Source organism: Mesoplodon mirus (assembly GCF_964341445.2).
Source record: "Mesoplodon mirus genome assembly, contig: HAP1_SCAFFOLD_1413, whole genome shotgun sequence".
NCBI classification, from domain to species: domain Eukaryota; kingdom Metazoa; phylum Chordata; class Mammalia; order Artiodactyla; family Ziphiidae; genus Mesoplodon; species Mesoplodon mirus.
Window position 1 is genome coordinate 21,203 of NW_028294716.1, and position 14,622 is coordinate 35,824.

The 14,622-nt window shown below is 44.4% G+C and overlaps 1 long non-coding RNA gene across 1 annotated transcript; it reads left to right on the forward strand.

Annotated features, from left to right (window-relative positions):
• Positions 1-1,081: 1,081 nt before the first annotated feature.
• LOC309798017 lies at positions 1,082-12,730 on the forward strand. The gene is made up of 3 exons (XR_014292912.1): positions 1,082-1,256; positions 2,403-2,499; positions 12,537-12,730. It is a non-coding gene; the product is annotated as an uncharacterized lncRNA (long non-coding RNA).
• The last annotated feature ends 1,892 nt before the right edge of the window (positions 12,731-14,622 follow it).

The following is a 14,622-nucleotide window of genomic DNA, read 5'->3' on the forward strand; positions in this document are numbered from 1 at the left end:
AACCCTATTGTAGGAAGCAGAAGATTCCAGGAGACATTCTACAAATGAAGGACTCTAAACCCTGTGGTTGGATAAGGAATTCTGGAAGGAAGGTATCCATCCTCACCCGAGGAGAGCAGGTTCCTATACTTGTCTAACATCACATACCTGGACAGTTCCCACTGATCTTGGTCCAGGCATTGCCTGTCCTCTTGAGAGAAAACTATGGCCATATCCTGGAATGTCAGCAGTCTCTGAAATTAAAAGTACACATACCGTGTGGCCACGGGAAGAGTTCATAATGTGACCCAAGAAGAAAAGAGCAAGTTAAGAGAACTGGTTTTAATTTAGAAGAGTGTCTTCAATTACCCACTAATGTATATATATATATATATATATATATATATTTTACAAAGTAAGTTTCTCTATCTTATTTCTAACTACAAGAAAAGAGTGTGGCATGTGATCCACAAAACCAGTATAGAGACTATACTTATCTGGAAAATAAATGATAAAATGTTGGTTTCAACACAGGCATATGCATTTTTGAGTGTTTTATTTATATCAAATTGGATAAAATGTGTGTATTTCTCAGACAGAAAAGACATGTCGAGGTAGAAATGTACCTTTCAACTATTCATGTGTGCACAAGTACACTGGGGAGATTGTAAAAGTTCAGATTGTGATTCAGTAGGTCCGGTGGGCCTGAGTTCTATTTTTTTAACAAGCTCACTTTTAACTAGTGATGCCACAGTCTCTGATTCATTAACGACAATTGTGAATAGCAGAGACATAATTAGAAAGGTAAAAATTCATATTTAATTTTGAACTTAAAGTGTTTTATGGATTTTACACCTTTAATAGGATAGTAAGCACAGCAGCAACAATCATTTGTGAATATTTACTATAGACCGTGTATCTTTCTAACTTTGTAGTGTAGGACTCCAGGAAAAATGCCTGGGCTGCGGTCACAGTGGGCGGGGCCCTCAGGCCGGGCCGCCCCTCCAGGACCCCCGACGGGGCCCTGCGCTCCTGGCGGCTCCCTCCCCCGGCGCCTCCGTCCCTCCCAGAAGGCCTCGGGGCAGAGCGGTCCCACCCACTGCGCCCAGAACGGAGCCCGCGTTTCCGAAGAGCTGGAGCTCCCGGCTCGGGGTCTCTTCCCTCCGCCTTCACGGAACTGCCCCGGAGCCCGCGGCGAGGGCGGCCTCACTGACGCTGCCGGCTCTGGAGGGGCCCCGGAGGCCGAAGCCGCGACAGTCATGCGGACGGCGGGCCGGGTAAGTGGGCGCCGACCCTCCGCCTGGTACGGTGCCCTGGCGGCAGGGCAAGACCAGCTTCTGAGGGGCAGGGGTTCGCCGCCACCCGCCGCTGCTGTGCAGAAAGGGCGGCCCCCAGCGTCTGGTCCCGGGAACTTCGGTCCCTCCTCTCGCCCCTGCCCTCGGCCTGGCTCGCGGGGCCTGGGGGGCGTGGGGAGGGGGTCGGCCTGAGTGTCCTGAGGGGAAACGGGGCAAGGGAGGCGCAGGGCCCGGCTGCAGCGTCAGCGCGCCTCCCCCCGACTGCGGGGAAGGCGGCTAAAAACTCCTCCCGAGGCTCGCAGGCCCCTTATTCAGCGGAGTCCCTCTGCCCTCCTTCCTCCCTGAGCTAAAGGACCGGGGGGAGGGGACAGGGCAGGGCACTGGCGCAGGTAATGGGGACCATCAGCAGGTGATTGTTAACTAAGGAAAACCGGCTCTCCCAACGTGAGGAATGCAGCGCTTTTCTTTGTTTGCGGAGATGCCAGAGGCTGGGCTCCCTGAATTCCTTCCTTTCATATGCACCTCAGCGCTCTGGGGCCTGCATTCTGTATTTGCATATCCTGAGATCCTCAGGGCTCGCGGCTCACACTGGAGGGCTGCAAGGGCTGATGACTGTGACATCCTTTGTTTACTGAGATGGCAAGAAATATTCCATTTCTCACAGGCTTGAGGGGCACAGAGTGAAAAGGGTAGGAGAATCTCACTCGGCATGTACTTCGGTTTACACGTAGATAATATGTACACTTAACTGTGTTACTAGAGGTTCTCAAGTGTGATCAATTGTACCACTGCCCTCTATGGATTAACTTCATGAATATCATAAGATACATGCCTATAGAATTGACTTAATCCATTTAAATAGGATAATGGTTTTTAAAGGAAACAATAGAAATATAACAACAAATCCCTTACCACTAAAGGCTGGGTCTGGAACAACCTAAATAAATGTTCCATTGTTAAAATATTGAAAGATGTCTTCAATAGAAATATCAACAAAAATGACAAATGATGAGGGCAGCAGAATGTTGAAATGTTCTATCTTTATCATTAAAGTGGCAGAACATCATGTATTAGTAGGCGCTGGGGGCAGAAGATGCCTGATTTTATACCTTTGTCATATTTGTACAGTTGTTTCAACAAGTAACTTAAAGACCAAATGGAAAAAAAGGAGGTTTGTGCCTGAGATCATGTTGATGTGAAACCAGGGATGGCCACCTTGTCCCAGGTGAGTTAAGTTTACCTGGCAGGTAGACCACAGAGCTCCTGAGAAGCAAGGGTTGGAATTTTTCTGCTGGGTGCCCCTTAGGTTCTGTGACTTGACTGATTGTGAGTCATGTTTCGGGAAAGACCTGATCACAGGAAAAGGGTGGGGAAGAGTGATTTGGGGAGCAGCTAACAACATGCATCACGGCTCATGGCTTGAATGAATTTTAAAGAAACAGGAAAACAAATGCTTCTTATGGAATCAGAGAATGTCCAGCCGGACAATCCCAGAAAATGAGGAACACCCATCCCATTTTCCAGATGAGAAAACAGAGGCCCAGCAAGTTGAAATCCCTCACCCAAGTTGCACCCGTCTCTCCTCCCCACTACATGGTTCATGAAAGCACGACTTTTCCTGTCGTGATCACTGCTGAACCCCAAAAAGGACCAGGCATCTAGCCGCTGCTCCAAAAATTTTGGTTGACTGTAGGAACAATGCTATTTCTTTCTTTCTCACTCTTATTCAGGATTGTGCCAAGAACTCCCCAGGCTGCAATGTAATTCGATAAATGTAAATATTAATTGAGTTTTGTTGTGATGAGGACTTAGGCTTTGGAGGCAACAGACTTGGTTCAGATCTTGGTTCTGCCACTCAATAGCTGTTTGGCTTTGGGAAAATTACTAAACCTCTCTGAGCTTATTTCCTCCTTTGTAAAGTGGGGATAAATGTATCTGAGCCAGCAGAGCACCTGCATGAGAGATGTGCACTAAATATTGGTCTTTCTCACTCTCCCACGCCATCTCTGTGCTTCCCAGAGAAGTTGTACAGAAGGATATAGTACTTTTTAAAATTAATTAATTAATTAATTGATTTTTGGCTGTGTTGGGTCTTCGTTGCTGTGCGCGGGCTTTCTCCAGTTGCGGCGAGCGGGGGCTACTCTTTGTTGTGGTGCGCGGGCTTCTCATTGCAGTGGCTTCTCTTGCTGCGCTGGTTGTGGAACACCAGCTCTAGGCACACGGGCTTCAGTAGTTGTGGCCTGCAGGTTCACTAGGTGTGGCGCATGGGCATAGCTGCTCCGCAGCATGTGAGATCTTCCCTGACCAGGGCTCGAACCCATGTCCCCTGCGTTGGCAGGCATATTCTTAACCACTGCGCCACCGGGGAAGTCCAATATAGTACTTTATAAAGAGGGGTTTTAATTGATTTCAGATAGTGTACATGTTTCTTGTAGAAAAGATTTTTCCACTATAGAAACATTAACATGCAATACCACTACAAATGCGGTATTCTATGGGTTAGATAGTATCAGTAAATTTTATAAGTAATTGGGCAAAGGCCAAAGCACTAGGTACTGGGGAGTAAGAAGTCTCAAGTCTGGGGTGCCCCCCACCCCAATTTCAAGAGCAGGGTGTGTTTTTCAAATCCATATTTCATCTGGTCTTTGTTTCTCATCCATCCTCTGTGTCTGCCTTTCACAAAAGGCTCAGATCCTCCACTTTCACACCCTCCCGGCTGGCTGTGCCCCAGCTCCCGTCCTGGAACCTCTGCACGCATGGGTGTGCCTGCTCTCCCTGGGCCTCGCCAGCTTTGCCAGGGAGCTGCTGTACCGTGCACTGGTAGCTGTACCCCAGGGTGCCTGGACCCTTCTGGTACATGAAGTGCACCCTCATCACCATGAGTGCACGCCCACCCCCTTACCTTATATCCTGCCTCTAAGCCAGGCTTGGGGGTGACTAGTGTGCCTTCAGCTATGTGAGGTGCTGGGATCAAAGTGAAGTTCCCAACTTTTGAAGTTGCAGGCTTGAGGGGCACACAGTGATGTAAAGTCGGGTCACCTGACTTAAAGGGGGGGCTGGTTGCTTTAAAGCCAGGGCAGCTGGCTTAAACCCTGCGTCCCTCCGCTGCAGGACGAGACCAACTTTGGCGGTGCTCGGGTTTGCTCCAAGCCAGCACTGCTGTGCAGGAAGAGCTTCCAGTAGCGCCTTAGTGCGGGGGGACTTGGTCCGTTGTCTTGCCGCTGCCCTCAGAGCGGGACCACCTGCTCTTCTGGAGGAGAATCAGGGAGGGGGAAGTGCAGAGTCCCGGCTGGAGTTGCGGCACCCCTTGTCTGATGGCAGGGAAGGGGGGACGGGGCTGTGTGGTGTCCTGGGGCTGGACTCACCAGGTCGACTCAGCCTCTCAGCCTCCTAACCTCACCCCACACACCCCACAAGAGTCTCCAATAATATGTAATTGTGCCTTAGGTTCTCGGTCTTCAAACTCATACCCAGGCTCCCAGGTCCCTTGATTTAGCCAATTCCTCTGTGCTCTTTCTTCTATTAGATACAGTCCCAGAGGGAGGGGCTGGGGGATGGGACTGGAGGGACCCCGGCAGCACTGGCCTAGGCTGACTAAAGAGATCCAGGGCCTGCGCTATCACACATGTGCGAGGACCCTTAAGGCGCAATCGAGGGGGCCAGTTAGAGGCAGTCCTTGTTGCCTCAAGTGAGTATGGATCACCGTCGGGTGGGGAGCATGCTGACCCCTGAGAAGTACTGTTAGAAGGATGTGTTCCTCCCTCGGCTTCAAGGACGTGGGTGGGCTTCAGGGCTCCATTTCCCCTCCAGACCTCCAGGGCTGACTGCACCCCAGCGGCCTTGCAGACCTGGCTTCCTGTCCCAGAACTTGCCAGGCTCCAGGAAGAATCCAGACTGCAGAGATGGTGCTTGAGCGCTCCAGCTTAAGAAGTGCTGTCCCTGGGGACCCAACAGTGGAGGGAGGAAGGGTGAAGGGAGTAGGGGGGTGGGGTTGGGAGGGGTGGCTGCCCTGGGAGATGTTGAGAGAGAAGTATCGCCCCCCACACCCCCTGCCCCCTGCAACTGACTGACCCACTGATGCCATAGGATCTCAGGCCCTTTTAGTCAGAGATGCCTCGGTTTCTTTACTCCTGCGTTCAAAACTATGCAAAACCAACTCTTCATCCTCTTGCTGCCTGGCCAGGACTTGTAAAGCACTGTTCTTTTGGAGCACTCGTTCCCTAAACTGCAGTTTGGAGCTGTCCCAGCTATTTAAAGGTGTTCTCCTTAAACTGAGACTAAATCCTACTCTTTTGGAAAAACGCCCTGCACTTCCGAGGAGATCATGTTTTCTGCCCATTCCTTCCTTCTACTTCCCTCTTAAGAAGCCCTGTGCTCAAAGGGCTTGGTGACTTATGTTTTGCTTGATGTCAAAAAGAAACCTTCCCCATGCACCGCAAAAATCTTTCCTGGAGCATAGGTGTTTCAAAACCATGACCGTGTTTTGCAGTCAGTATACACTGGGTAGACTGCCTAGCAGTCCCTGGAAGAGCCAGAGGTGAGCGTAATCAACTTATCTGATTGGATGCCCTTCAAGTTTAGGAAGGTCCCATTCTTATGCCCCAGCAGATAAGACAGGGCCCTGGATGGCTGTGGCTGTGATTAGATAACTTCTGATGATTTTATTTCCCTTACTGAGCTGCTGCTTCTAGGTTAAATTCATTTTATTACCTGTCCCTTTTTTTTTTTTTTTTTGCGGTACACGGGCCGCTCACTGTTGTGGTTTCTCCCGTCGTGGAGCACAGGCTCCGGACGCACAGGCTCAGCGGCCATGGCTCATAGGCCTAGCCGCTCCGCGGCACGTGGGATCCTCCCATACTGGGGCATGAACCTGTGTCCCCCGCATTGCGGGTGGACTCTCAACCACTGCGCCACCAGAGAAGCCCTACCTGTACATTTTTAAAGAAAGACTGAAAAAGTCACTGTAATAGGTCAGGAATCTGAGCTCAGGGTTAGTCAAAGGTACTCACAAGGAGGAAGGTGGATAAACATAGGTGCGTAAAATAGGAGGGTTGGCAAGTACAGCCAGGACAACCGGGTTCACCGTGCGCACTAATAAAGGCCAGAATCTCCTCATTTATCTCTGGTGGGAAGTTCTGATGGTTTCTCAGGATCAAACTCAAATCATATTCAAACTAGGGGGCTTCCCAGAAGGCGCTGAAGCACCGGCAGAGCCCACCTGCGCTCCCACCTTGGCACTCCAGGATCAGAGTTGGGTTTGGAGATGGGGTTGCTGTAACCCCAAGGAGGTGAGCAGAGAGGAGGAGTTGATTACCGGTCTCCTCTGACTCTCTGGCCCAAATTGCCTGGCTTCACGAGGGGGCAGAGTTTTGCTTTGAGCAACTTATGGGGCACTTCCAGACTGGTGGGGTTGCCCAGTGGCCCGACAGTCTGACAGGCTGGCTGCGGTGTGACTGCCCTTTGTTTCTTCAGAATCTGTTCATCAGGAGGTGCATGGTTGCGGAAGCCCATTCACCGCCCCCCCCCCGAGGGTGATGGCACCTTCCCTGGCTGTACCCTATGATCACCAGGTACTTGAAATGAATGCAAGGTTTTTGACTTCAAGGAAGAGCTCACATAACCCCTTCTGCCTCATAATGTGTGGGATTTACTATAATGGAAGGACATTATAAAGAACAGGTAGAAAACTCACCTGTTGGTCTCCATGTAGGAGTTTACTTTGCATGAATCTCTCCTACATGAGTAGATAGCAGAGGTTTATTTTTGTTCCCGTGTGTGTAGTTGTGGCAGAGGACGTAGGCATGGTGATTTGAAGCCCTCAAAGAAATATTCTCAGAATTCTCAAGACTTCTCTTGATTGGAACCGAAAGAGACCTGGAAAAGGAGGAAAAGCAAAGGAGGAGGGAGAACGAATGACTGTTTCTCAGTAAATTCACCTTCCTGGTTGATTGTTCTGTCTTCTCATTTCTTTTAGCGTCTATGTATGTCTAATGGGATGATGTAGAAAGGCTGATTTTTATGCTTTAAAAGATTTTACATCACAAAGAAACTAGAAGTGGCTAACAGAACTTGTTCACATCAATGTTACATAGAGACTTTGATATTAAATTTGTATACTAAAGTGGGTTAATCCAAATTTTCTCTTTTTGAGTGAACATTTGTAACATATTTTTGTAGATAATAATTTATCCTAGATATACAAAATTGTGAGAATGGGTACCATTTTTCACCACTTAAATGATTTCTTTTAAATGAATAGATCGTACACTTTAAAGGCCAATGTTGTCTTACATGTTGTTTTTTAATTCCTTGATTTCCAAAACTTGTGTTTATTTAATTGATTTCTATCTAATAATCTGTCTCCCCTTTATTGTTTCTTACTTTATATTTTATTGATCTATAGTTAATTTGCATTATTATATTAGTTTCAGAGGTACAACATAGTGACTCATAAATGTTTAGGTTCTTCTCCATTTATACTTATTATAAAAGAGTGGCTCTATTCCCCAGGCTATACAGAACGTCACTGTAGGTTATTGATTTTATACAGAGTGGATTCTTCCTCAGAACCTCCTACCACTATTTTGCTGCTCCGCCCTGTCTCTCGCTGCTGGTAACCACTAGTCTGTTCTTTAATCTGTGAGTCTGTTTCATTGTCGTTGTTGTATTCAGTGTTTTAGATGCACGTGTAAGTGATAACCTACCAGGCTTGTTTTCTCTGCGGCTTATTTTACTAAGCATAATACCCTCCAAGTCCATCCATGTTATTGCAAATAGCAACATTTCCTTTTTTGCTGAAGTCATCATAAATATCATTTTTTATCCCCTAACCTACTGATGAACACTTAGTTTGACTCTATATCTTGGCTATGGCAAATAACACTGTTATGAACATTGATGTGCAGTTATTTTTTTTTTAAATAGTGTTTTTGTTTTCTTCTGATATACCCAAGAGGGAAATTGCTGGATATTATGGTAGTTCTATTTTTAGTTTTTGGTGGAACCTCCATTCTTCTTTCCACAGTAGCTGCACTACTTCACATTCACATCAAGAGTTTACAAGAGTTTCCCTTTCTCCACATCCTCACTAACCTTTGTTATTTGTGACCTTGTTGATGACAGCCATTCTGACAAGACTGAGGTGATATATCTCATAGTTTTGATTTGCATTTTATTGCCGATTAGCTATGTTTAGCATCTTTGTGCATTCTGGCTGTCTATCTGTATTTTTTCCTTGGAAAAATGTCTATTTAAGTCTTCTCATTTTTTAAAAAAATATTTTGGGTGCAGTTCTGATATTGAGTTGTATGTGCTGTTTCTGTAGTTTAGATATGAACCCTTGCTTGGTCATCTTTTTGGTGTTAACCTCTTAGCATGTGCAAATATTGTCTCTCCTTCAGCAGGTTGTCTTTTCATTTTGTCTTTGGTTTCCTTTGCTGTGCAAAATCTTTTAAGTTTAGTGAAGTCCCATTTGTTTATTTTTGCTTTTGTTTCATTTGCCTTAGTAGACTGAACGCAAAACTGTTGCTATCATTTATGTTGAAGAATGTTCTGTATTTTCCTCTCGGGGTTTTAAGGTCCTACATTTAGGTCTTTATTCAGTTTTGCGTTAATTTTATATACGGTGTGCTAAAATACTCTAATTTTATTCTTTTCCATGTAGCTGACCAGTTTTCCTAGTACCACTTATTGAAGAGACAGTTCTTTCTCCATATTGCCTGCTTTGTTATAAATCAATTAAATATACGTGTGTGGGCTTATTTCTGGGATCTCTATTCTATTCCAGTGATCTTTGTGTCTGTTTTTGCTGCGGTCCGATGCTCTTTGATTACTGTCGCTTTGCAGTATAATCTGAAGTAAAGGTGCCTGATGCCTCCAGCTCTGTTCTTTCTCAAGATTGTTTGGCTATTTGGGGTCTTTGTGTTTCTATACAAATTTTAAAATTACTTTTTCAAGTTCTATGAAAATGCTTTGGTATTCTGATAGGGATTGCATTAAATCTGTAGATTGTCTTTGGCAGTATGGTTATTTTAACAGTATTAATTCTTCCAGTCCATGCACCTGCTATATTTTCTCATCTTTTTCTGTTGCCTTCAACTTGTTTCACCAATGGCTGATACATTTCTGAGTACATGTCTTTTACCTGCTTAGGTGTATTTGTTCCTAGGTATCTTATTCTTTTTGGTGTGATTGCATATGGTATTGTTTTCTTAATTTTTTTCTTTCTGACAGCTTTGAGTTTTGTTTTTTTCTTCTTTTTCTAATTCCTTCAGGTGTAATGTTAGGTTGTTTATTTGATATTTTTCTTGTTTCCTAAGAATAAGCTTGTATCACTATAACTTCCCCCTGTGAACTGCGTTGGCTGTGTCCCATAGATTTTGGATCACTGTGTGTTCATTTTCATTTCTCTTGGGTATTTTTAGAATCCCTCTTTAATTTCTTCACTGTTCCTTTCTTCCCCTTTTATTCATCTGTGATGTGAGGACTATCTTTAATATGATGTTTGGATTTCTTTCAGGTGTGTGTGTGTGTGTGTGTGTGTGTGTGTGTGTGTGTGTGTGTGATTATTTCAGTTGCTGAGCTCTTAGTTTCACGTGGACACTAACAACCCTGCATTGTTACTCTGCTCCCCCACAGTTACTGAATTTGACCTTATATTTTACATCTACTTGTTTTGTGTGTCCCTTAACTTCTTATTGTGAATAAAGATGATTTTATTACTGTTTTCTTTCATCCTTCCTATTAGCTGTGTACGTGGTTGATTTACTGCCTTTGTTGAATATTTGCCTTATCCAATGAGGTTTTTCCGTTAGTAAGTTTCCTTTCCTAATTTTTATGTTTCAGTCATGGCCTTTTCTTTTTCACTGAGAAAAGCCCCTTTAAGATTTCTCATAAAGCTGTTTTGGCGATGCTGTGCTCTTTTAGTTTTGCTTCTCTGTAAAACTTTAGATCTCACCATCAAATCTGAAGGAGAGCCTTGCTGGGTAGAGTATTTTTGGTTATAGGCTTTTCCCTTTCATGACTTTAAATATACCATGCCACTCCCTTCTGGCATGCAGAGGTTATCCTGAAAAGTCAGCTGAGAACTTAATGCAAGTTCCATGTTTGTAACTTGTTGCTTTTCCTTTGCTCCTTTTAATAGTGTCTTTTTATCTTTATTTTTTTGCCATTTTAATTACAATGAGTCTTGGTGTGGTCCTCTTTGGGTTGATCCTGTTTTGGCCTTACTGTGTTTACTGGACTTGGATGTCTGTTTTCTTTCCCAGGTTACGGAAGTTTTCAGCTCTTATGTCTTCAGGTATGCTCTACACTGCTTTCTCTTTCCTTTTTGCTTCTGGGACCAGTATAATGCAAATATTAGTACACTTGATGTTTCACATGTCTGTTCAACTTTCTTCATTTCATTTTAATCTATTGTTTTACAGTTCATCTTTAGTGATTGCCAGTACTCTGTCCTTCAGTTTTCTGATTCATTCCTCTGTATCATTTAGTCTACAGTAGTTTCCTTTTAGTGTACTTTTCATTTCAGTTATTGTATTCCTCATCTCTGTTTTGTTGTTCTTTAATGCTCTAACTCTTTTTTAAAAAATTCTACCTTCTTGCTCTGGTCGTCCATTCTTCTCCTGAGTTCTTTGATCATCTTTATAGTCATTACCTTGAACTATTTTTTGAGGAGATTGGTTACCTCCACTTCACTTAGATCTTCTTCTGAGTTCTTATCTTGTTCCTTCATTTGGATCGTGTTTCAGTGTCACCTCATTTTTCTTAACTTGCTGTTTTTATTGCTATGTATGTAGTATGTTCGTTACATTTCCTGACCTTCTAGAAGTGGCCTTTTGTAGGAGAGGTCCTATGTGTCCCAGAAGCCCACTGTCCCCTGGTCACTAGAACTATATGTTCTAGGTGTACCCCCTATGTTGGCTACTTGGGCTCTTCTATTGTGGTGGGCTGACTACTGTGGGTGGTCTGGTAGGCTTGGCTGCCCCCAGACTGCTTGTTTGACAGACTCTGCCTTGTATGGAGGCTGTCTGTGCTGCTTGGTGAGGCTAAATCATAAGGCAGTTGCCTGCACGACTCTGTGGGACACCAAATCTAGTGCTGGTTCACTTATGGGTAGAATTGCAGTCCAGGTGATATCAGGGCTAGTGCCCAGTCACTGGGGTGATGCTGGCTACTGGGAGGAAGACACAGGTCCTGAGTTCTGGCTGCAGGGCCCAGGAGTCTCAGAGTTGGTGTTGGATCACTGTTCCTGACACAGTTATCTGCAGGGTCTGGGGTATCCCTAATCTTGTGCTGTCATTCTGATGGGCAGGGTCAAGACCCAAGTGAGTCCATGGCTGCTTCTGGCCTGCAAGTGAGTGTTCTGGTCACACAGGCTGCTGGGCTGTGGTATTCCTGGAGCTGGTGTGTGCCTGTTGGTGTATGAGGCTGATCCCACTGCTAGAGCAGATTTGCTGTTGGGTAGGTCCAAGCTCCATCCAGTCCCTGTGCAGTAATCACCTGCCGACGGTGAGACTGATTCCAAGGCCAGAGCAGGCTCACTTGTCAGAGGGGCCAAGGACCCTGGGGCTGGTGCCTCTCCACTTAGGTGTGGAGGCTGGTCCTGGGGCTTTTGGTTGCTGGGCCCATGTCCAGCGGCAGCTGTGCATTGAGAGGGTCTGAAAGCAGCATGTTTGCTGGTGGATGGGGCTATGCCCCTGCTCAGTTAGTTGCTTGGCCTTCAGCATCCTAGTACTTGTGTCTATAGTCTGGTGGAAATGGGTAGGGCTAGACCCTGAGGCTAAAAAGAAAGAGGGAGGACTCTGAAATTATGCCTGCTGGTACCAGTGGCCACGAGGTAGAAGGAGCTCCCCCAAGTGGCTGCTGCCAGTGTCTATGTCCCTGAGGCTGTGCTGTAGTTGCCTCTGGACTCTCTGGGAGACTCTCCAAGATCAGGAGGTAGGTGTGACCCAGGATCCGTTCAAATGAGTCATACCTGAGGTTTCTAAGGAGTTATATACACAGTTGCTATTTCGATTGCTTGTTGATGAAGATCAGTGGAAAAACTAGAGTCGTTTCCAAGTGTAGGTAAGATATAATGAGAGGATGGAGGTGGGAAGTAGGGAGGCCCAGAGAAAAGTGGGAAGGTCATACTGGGCCAAGATGGTGGTAATGTCCAGCAGAATGGATGGTAGGGCAGACTGTGGTTTCATCTTTTTTATTTCGGCTCCCCACCTCATCCTTAATAATTCTTTGGGAATATTTCATTGCTCTGTGATGCAGGTACAGAATTCGAGTGAGGAGACTACACCCTCAGCGTCCAGCTGTCTGAGTCCTCAGTGTGCTTCAAATGATGGAGAACTATTGCTTCTTTATGAGAAGAGTTAGTACCTCGTAGCTAAGCTTTAGCTGGAGCTTATGCAGGATTGATTCCAATTTATATATACTGTTGGCATGGAGGTTCCTCCTCCTCTTTTCTTGACCATTATGAAATGAATCTATACTTCTCAATATTTGTGTATATCAGATAAATACATTAAGTAAAGGAATCTTATATATTGCTCCCTGCATAGTTTGCTCTTTCTTGTTTCTCTTTTACCTTTACTAAATTAGCACAGTGAGAGACCGTGCAATGTTCTAATCAGGAGAGATTAGAACATCATATTTCTAGAGAGGTTGGTTGGACAGAGCAGGGGTCCCAGTGAGAATCAAAGCTTCTGTTTCTACTTGGAAGTGTACCTGTATAGAGTAGAGGGCTCCAGGAAATATCCTAGAATATTGCAATGTCCCTGCGGGAGATCATTAAGAGAGGCAGGATCTGGTCCCAGATCACTGTACTATGACATGTTTGTCAGTCATCTGGTGTGAGATTCTCAGAGCCAATCCCATATGGTAAGGCTGAGTGCAGAGTATGAAGCACCTGTGAAAGCCTTTGATTGAATGTTAAAGATGAAGCTCTGATTTTGGGGAGAATTTTCTTACCTGACTGAATGTCACCCTTCTGTGGGGATGAGATTCTGTGCTTTTCTTCTCTTGATGACCACTGACTGAAAGTCATTAGAGGATCATGTCTAGACAGCATTCTTTATTTAATTTCTTAAAGAAGAAAACATAGAAAACATTTTTATCCACTTTCAAATTGAGGATCAAGGGGAATGACATCAGTGAAAATGTCAGAGTAGGGAGCTCTAGCTTGTGTCCATCACCAGAAACACTGACATACGTGGTAAAACCTGTCAGAATGATCTTATCAACACATGTAAGTTTTCTTTTCTTTTCACCCTGTAGATTCATCTTTCACTGAAACTTAACTTACTACAAGATGTGGAGAATAAACAGGGAAGTAGAAACTGCATTTCCTGATGAGAGAATCACTAAGTCACATTAGTTGTTCTGAGCTATGTCTTACTCACCGTGACTGTAATTAAAACAAACAAACAAACAAAACACTTTTTTTTTGGTAAGTCAGTTCTGACATTTCCTCGTTAAAGACAAGGTAACAGATACAGATTTAGATCTACCAGAATTGAGCAAAATGTTGATTGTACCTGTGCTGCATATATGAGCATGACCTGCTACAAATCTTCATTATACTTATTGCCACAACTGACAAATTCACTTTGGCCACTCCTGATATGTTGCATGTAAGAAATGCATAGGACACTAACCCCAGCTGGTCACAGGTAAACTCTGCCACGTGGATTACTGCATGTTTTCCTGCTGGAAGACCACACATTCTCGAGTATCATGACTGCAGAGTATGTGGGCTCTTCTTTTTTCTGGATAAAGGTTAGATAATCACCTAATTTTATGAGAAATATATAAATTGTATTTGCATATTCTTCAGGTTTTTATTTATCCATTCTCTTTCAAGTCCTAAGTGCAAATATTAAAGTGATTTCCAAGAGGGTGGTAAATAAGACAGCTACGTTTATGCTCCAAAATTAGCAATAAAGCATAATACAATTGTAAATGCATTAATGTGTGATTAATATGTAGATACTATGTAAATGCAATTTTAGTAATGCTTTGTGGAGAGCTTCAGAATCTAGGTATTTAAAAAAAAAAGAAGAAGGAGTTTTTGAAACTCTCAGGGAATTATATAGAAGTTTTTGTGTCTATAATTATCAATCCGGAATAATGCATTTTCTCAGAAAAAAACTAGGCATAAAATTGTAGGAAAAAACTTCATGAAATGAAAGAGCATGTGAGATGGGCATACAAGAAAAAGAATATTCTCAGAGAATAATGAACAGTGTGAAGTTCAGCAGAAGTGTAATACAGATTCAAAGAGTAAAACTTTGGAGAGCCTACTTATGAGTTCCTCATATTGCATCTTTGGAGAGACGGTAGTCATTTGAAATATGAT